At 26.4% G+C, this 7,258-nt stretch overlaps 1 protein-coding gene across 2 annotated transcripts in view; it reads left to right on the top strand.

The window, feature by feature from the left end:
• The first annotated feature begins 548 nt into the window (after positions 1-548).
• LOC107456549 (phosphatidylinositol-3,5-bisphosphate 3-phosphatase MTMR3) overlaps positions 549-7,258 on the top strand; it is a 28,629-nt gene continuing 21,919 nt past the window's right edge. The window contains exon 1 of one of the 2 annotated variants that reach the window (XM_071180670.1): positions 549-566. The gene's annotated coding sequence lies outside the window, so the exon portion shown is untranslated. Of the gene's footprint in view, positions 567-4,144; positions 4,667-7,258 lie in introns of those variants that run through there. The other variant, XM_016074438.3, reaches the window with a different exon arrangement.

Below are 7,258 nucleotides of genomic sequence, written 5' to 3'. Positions count from 1 at the left end.
GTATAAAAGATAAAATTCCATACAAACTTACCCTGAAGTAGAGCTTGGAGGATTAAAAGTATGTTTTTTCAATTCCATGATTTTTAAGATTCTTGGAGTAACATATAAATTTAAATTGAGCACTTAGTTTAGTGAACATTTACATATATTTGGTGTTTCTATCTTTTACCATCACAAAACATATACTCAACCATTAAATAATTATTTTAATTCAATATTAATAATTTTAAATTTGTCAATTTTAACAGAGAAGCTGCCTACTTTAATTGAAAGACATAAAAGTAATTTTTAACAAAAAATTATTTCTAATATAAATTTCTATCCCAGCATTATTTTGATAAAATTAATATAGAATATAAGGAAATCACTCCATCAAATATTTAATCATTCCCATTCTGTGGTTGGCAACAGCGACTCTAATTCTGATACTGATTTCTTCTTTTTCTTGAACATTTCTTTTAACGAAATCATTCTTCGCTCCATTACATCTGTAATAAAATTTGATCAATTAATAAGGACTTAATGTTTTCAAAAGAGTATCCTATAAGAAACTAATACAAATCAAGGTAATTAATTTTTTTTTTTAAAATAAAGTTAATAAATTGTTTGTATAAATTAAGAGACTGACAAAAGTCGAATAAGTAATATTTCATAAATACAAGGAGTTTCATTTCTGCAAAATGAAACTTATTTTTTCCAGGACAGCAAAAAACAAAATTTATTAAAATTTAACAAATTCAAGGATAAAAAGACCAAAAGGTTTTTAATGGCAATAAAATAAGTACATTTAATTAGTTTTAATTAACAAGGCTACAAAATTATGAAAGCTAACCTACACTAAACTTCTTATGTACTTCAAACTTACTTTTTTCTTGTGCAGAAACAATCAAACAAAATTTAGATATAGATGTCCTTCATATAAAATCTTGTCTAGATCTACTATATCCAGCTCAAAAAAACATACTAATTTTTCTTAAATTATTTTGTCAGTGAAACAAGTACGAAGAAAAAATATTCACAGAAACTAGCAAAAGGATTAGTTATACACACAACTAGCAAAAGGATTAGTTAACAAATTTTCTTACAAAAAAGTATTAAGTATAGATCTGAGATTTAAGCATCTAAATGGATAAAGCTCGTATTTTTACATAAAATAATTAAACCTCACATGGCAGATACTCCTTAAAGGTAAATAAATATCTCACAATACAGACATCTGGCTCTCTGGATTCTAAATTTACATATAAAATAGGTACTATATATTCTTTTCTTTCCATAAATCTGGATACTAAATTTATCAATCCCTCATTTTTTATTGACATTATTCCTGGTTGTGGTACTTTCTACCATCAGCAAATGGCAGTGTAATATGAGCCATTTATTAATTCTTCTGGATTGTATAAATGCATTGATTTACACTAACTAGAGCTGTAAAGTTTATTTGATATATTTTTATCTAAAGTTTTTTTTTATTATTATTTCTTATAAATGGTTTAAGTTATGGACAAAATGTAATGAAGAAAAAAAATTATTTAAAAATGTGGATAAAGATGAGTGATGTGTAGGAAAACAAAAGTATTTCTGAATGAATTTCAGTAAAATTTTGATCTTTATGTGAGGCTTAGTGGTGTTCAGTAGAAATATTAATTTTATGAGTTATTTTAAATATATAATAATAAAACTCAGATCCTCTTGCTTAGAAAAACAAGTTAGTTGGGAAAATGAACACATTTTTATTTTTCCAGTAGAGAAGTTATATAAATTTAATCAGGTAACAAAACTTATTATTTACTATTTATTCCTACAGTTATTTAATTCAAGTAATTAGGGCAATTTACAAAAACCGATGTTTAAAATAATATACAAGCAGCTTGCATAACGCAATCAAAAAACTATATTGCTATCACATCAACAACAACAAAAAATTAAGTGAATCACTGCTTAAAAATATCCAATATTGTTTCAATTTTATACTTTCAACTTTGTTACAAACTAAATCTTATGGAGACAAACTCTGGGCACTAAAAAAAATAAGTAGACACTTCATACTATGACATCAAGGAGGAGTTCAAGACTTCTGATAGGGTTTGTTTCTTTTCTTCAGGATAGACTGTGAATAGCTACACTTTTTTTAAAGACAGCAAATCATCTCCATTAATAGCTCGTTTTCATTATTAAAGACTGAATGACACAATTTTACTAAAACTATTTTTTGTCTGTCATTTCTTATAAGCATAATTTTCAAGCACGTGTTTTTTAAAAGAAATATATACATAATTTAAGCAAAAAAAAGAGAGAGGAATAAAAGATAAAATGCAAATTGCAAGCCTTTGTTATAGATTTAAACTAAACATAGATTATAGTGAATTATTTATTGTTTTGCTATGTTAAGGCTTACAACAGCAATTCTTTTTAGTACTTTAAAAATACCAATTATCCAACAGATATACACTAATGTAACAACTATAACATGCTTCTTACTTTAGATTGGTATTCAATATAAATTGTCAATGTAGAACTATCACCATTAACCAGTGGTCGGATGTAACGAAAATGCAATTAGTGAAACTACCATAGTCGATACTTTTTTTCCTTTGTAGTTTGTAGCGTACTGTGCTACTATTTTAAAAAAGTATTGTAGTGAGACACAAATAAACAATAATTTGTAGTGATTTACCTAGTTAATAGACGCAATGAAAATTCCCCTGTGGTTACGTCTGAGCATTAACAAGAATTATGTATTTAGAGTCAAGTACAATATAAAAACTATACCTTTGGTAAGTGTTTTTAGAAAATAAATGTTTAAATCTAGTTGCTAAATTCAGTGATTAAAGTTAAAAGGTAACATATACAGTATAAATACAACAAATATTGGTGTAGTTTAATTTTTTAATGCACATTTAATCTCTTTCGTTACATTGTATTATAAAAAACTGATAAAAATTACAAAACAAAATAAAAAAAGCTGATAAAAATAACTTATTTATAAACACAAATAAAAACAATTGATCACCTTTAAATAGAACTCTTTCATTAAAATTAGGTAACGGTACTCCTTGAGATTCAGAGCCATTATAATCTTTCCACATTTTAGATTGGGCAACAGCTAGAACTAATAAAACACACATAAAAGTCAATGTAATTGTCGCCCAGATGGCATCTTTTGATCTTGTGATTGTGGCATGGATTTTATATAATATGTGAGCTTGTTGTGTTTCATTCATTGCTGCTATGTGTTTGCTAATCGTCATATCATTTAAAACTTTCACAATTTTTTTGGTATCATTTTTTAAATTAATATTCTGCACATTTTTTAACGTTATGTTCATATCAGATTTAATATTTAAGTTATGTTCGGTAGTTTTAAGTTGTTTTGTTTCAGTTATTTGATAAACGCTGTTGTTTTTCAAAGATATATTCTCGATTGATTTTGATTTTCCATTGGGCAGAGCACAGAATAATAGCATAATTATTCCAAGCATTATTATCTAAACTATTTGGATATCTACAGTAAAAACATGCATGAATGCATCAAAAGTCATTTCAGCTGGCAATAAATTTGGCACTTAAAGCCATTCACATGGCGCGTAGATTGTTTATGTATTTAAAATTTAGGTTACAGAAACAGCAGCAAGACTTGAAACCGAAAGCAAAACTAAAACTGAAATGAATAAACTGAAATTATATTAAAATAGAGGACAGTAAATATAAACGAAATCATTAGAAATCTGATTTTATTAATGTTAGATATTTATAACATTAATATGAAATCACTTATGATTGAAAAATAATTTTCAATGAACATTGGTTGGCTTTTATCGCATTGGAGTTACGACAATATCATAATTTCTTTTTGTATGTGATAAAAAAATTCATGATAGGGAATGAAACTGAAATACTTGTCATCCAATGCTTCAGTATCAGTATTTATTTTTAATCATAACAAAAATATTTAATTTATTTAGTTAAAAATTGCAAAGCTGTTGTGCATCTAGAAATATGAGGCACAACCTTTGAATAAACTCGAAGAAATTTCCGAGTTCTTTTATTACAACTACATACAGAAAAATCTGGATAATAAACTTAAAAACTGAATAAACAGAATGAACCCGTATTTACGTAGTCACTTTCTGAACTGTTCACCGTGCACTGGAGTACTGAGGACTTTTATTTTCGTAGAATTTTGGCGGTACTAGTTTTAATTACATAAACAAAAACAGTCACAACTTGATTACCTGAACAATATTTGGAAATGTGCTATTAAGCTATTCTGTGCTATTGTAAAAACTTTCTACAAAGTTTCGATTTCTTGTGGATACCGAAAGTGAAACTCCTTGTTGTGTTTTTGTTGTGAACAATTTGAGTTTTGAAATTGACTAATCTTTGGACGCCATGTTTGTTCTGATAGCTTAGTTATGGAAAAGAATAATTCAAGAATTTTTAGTTTTCATTTGCAAAATTTATTCAATATTACAGTTGTTTCTCCATATTAAGTTTGATACTATCAATTCTAGCTTGAAACGAATTATTTTTCTTGCGTGTTATAACTAAGAATTGATAAAGTTGTTTACATGGCATAAACCGTGATGAGATAAAAGTTATTACAAGGATAAATCAGTAACTTTTTCTCCTTTTTATATTGTAACAAGAGTTTTTATCACAAAAAGTAAGATATTGAATGGATTACAAAATTTTGCTTGTTTATATCATGTTTCTAATCCTAATTGAGCTCGTTAAATGAGATTTATATTAAAAAACTTAGTATATGCATTAAGATTATTATCTTTTTTAATTTAAAAATAATGAATGCTTTATTTTTTAGTTAATTTTTCTACATTTATTTTTTTTATGAGTTAATATTGTCTAAAAAATTTTATTTCTGTGTCTACATTGTAAATTTTGTACCTTGTAATTTGAAAAAAACTATTCAAGTTTTTCTATGATTTAATTTTTAAAAAAAGTCTGTAAATTTAATGCTTTCAAAAATCCCCCACTTCTTTATTTAAATGTCTTATATTTGTATTGATCTATTGCAATGACTTTACTATGAAGCAAACATTTAACTACCTAACATTTTTGCAGCATTATTTGTATTAATGTAAATAAATTTTTGTATCTTTTTCTTTTTGTGTAACAGCATTGTGAATTATGGTCCTCCTAGAAATATGAAGTATAACTTTGCGAGTTCCGTTTCAAATTTTTATACAATATAATTATTGTTCATTTTAAAAATAACTTCTAACAGTTTAATTTTTTTCAAAACATAATGTTTTGACTATGTCAAAATTTGTTTCATTAGCTGACTTAATGGAAATTATTTGATTTGTTGATTTTTCAATTAAAATCGATTTTTATTGAATCAGATCCGAAAATTTCTATTACATATGCATTGAACTTTTGCAATGAATCTAGAACTAAAAGTCATATCTAATTATAGCATTCTTGCAACATCAGCTAATAATAATAAGATAGTTTTAGTGTAAATAAATTTTTGTAGATGTAGTTGTTTTTATGTTTTAAAATTTTATTATTCATAAGGGAAATTTGTGAACCTGTACTTGTGTTAAAATAGTTGCTAAGTTTGGCAGCAACTGGATAATAAGCTCATTAAAAACTTTAATAAAAATCAAGAAATGAAGCTAACTCAAAAAGTGAATCACATAACCTTTAAGCAAGCAATTCCAATTTATTCCAAGTATACAAAAATCTGCTAAAAATATTTTTGTGATTTCAGTTGGTGTGAAAAGGTGCTAATAAAGAAATATCTTTGTTAACAGTAGGAATTTATGCTTAAAAAAAAATTTTTTTTTTTTTTTGAATGAGAAAAAGTAAGTAAAATAAAGAGAAAAAAAAAAAAATTTTTTTTTTTCAATTTACTTTTTTTTATCATTAAATTTAATATTAGTGACTTATGAATTATAGTGGTTTATCAATATTGAAATAACGCTATAGTAGAGTGTTGATTATTCAAACGTCGATTTTCCGCATAGTCCAATTATCCGGATCATTTAAGAGCTATGTATTTTTTTCACCTTCTTAAAAAAAAATTCATTATTTTCAGAATATCTCGAAGTAAACAAAAAAAATGGCATCTTTTGTTCTTTGGTGACCTTGAAAACTCTCATTCGTTCTTTAGTTTTAATGTGTGTAGTAACTGGCTTGTAGTTTCTGGTAAGGGAACAGATTTCTTCTTTTTCCAAGAAATAGAAAAAGGAATTGAAACACATTTTGAAATGCCCTCTCTCTTAATCTTGAAACACATTTTGTAAAAAATAAATTGTTAAGAAAGTTAAATCTTTTAAACATGCCATTTTTAATGTGCTATAGTAGGCACTACTATAACAGTCTGTCTTAAGCCTGGAAAAAGTGTCGAGAGAAGTTACTTATGTTCAGTTGTCCCGATTTTTCATTATTTAGATTAGCTTTGGTCCAGATAATTGGCTCTCTACTGTACTAAAATAATTAATTTAACAAAACTATTACTAAGTAATTTTATTTTTAAGTCAAGAAGTTGGAAATAGAAAATTAGTACACAGTGCTGAATGACTTGTTGATACCAGAGTACATATAGCTAATCTATAATTTTATTAATTTTTAAATAAAAACATAGTTAATAATATTTTTAAGGCTTTTTCTCTTGAAAGTTATTCATTCCACATACAAAAATATTTTATGGCTAATATTGTCTTTGCTGTCCAAGTTAAGTCTATCTATGCGTTTTCCTAATTATCATGAACCCTACTTTTAACCAGTAATTTGAAATTATTGTAAACTGGTAAAATTTTAAGTTGGACTATGGAACTGTTGGTAAGAATCGTGTGCTAAAATTTGTAGAATTGCTCTCATGATATTCCAACTTCGTTTGACTCTTTTTATTTAATGTTGCAAGCAATTCCATACTTAATAGGTGGGGGGGGGAATAGGAACAATTGTCTCGGGACCAATAGAAATTCCTTGCAATAATAAAGTGTTTTTTAATGGAAATAATTAACAAAGATTTTTTTTTTCTCATCACATACACACATAATACCTGTATGTAATTTGTATCAGTGAAAGAAATCTTCCTTATCATTTTAGTGGTTTGCAAAAATTGCCCAAGCCTCGAACTCTCGATTAATCGACATTCTTTATCCTGTAGTAACAATCATGTGAAAGCACATCTCCCATTTTGAGGATTCTGCTCATTATTTCCTTTCTCATATACACTATTTCAAAAGAATCTACGAATTCTTTATCTAGATTATAGGTTAAGTTTCAT

Source organism: Parasteatoda tepidariorum, chromosome 5 (genome assembly GCF_043381705.1).
Source record: "Parasteatoda tepidariorum isolate YZ-2023 chromosome 5, CAS_Ptep_4.0, whole genome shotgun sequence".
Classification (NCBI taxonomy): domain Eukaryota; kingdom Metazoa; phylum Arthropoda; class Arachnida; order Araneae; family Theridiidae; genus Parasteatoda; species Parasteatoda tepidariorum.
This window is presented reverse-complemented; position numbering and strand designations above follow the sequence as displayed.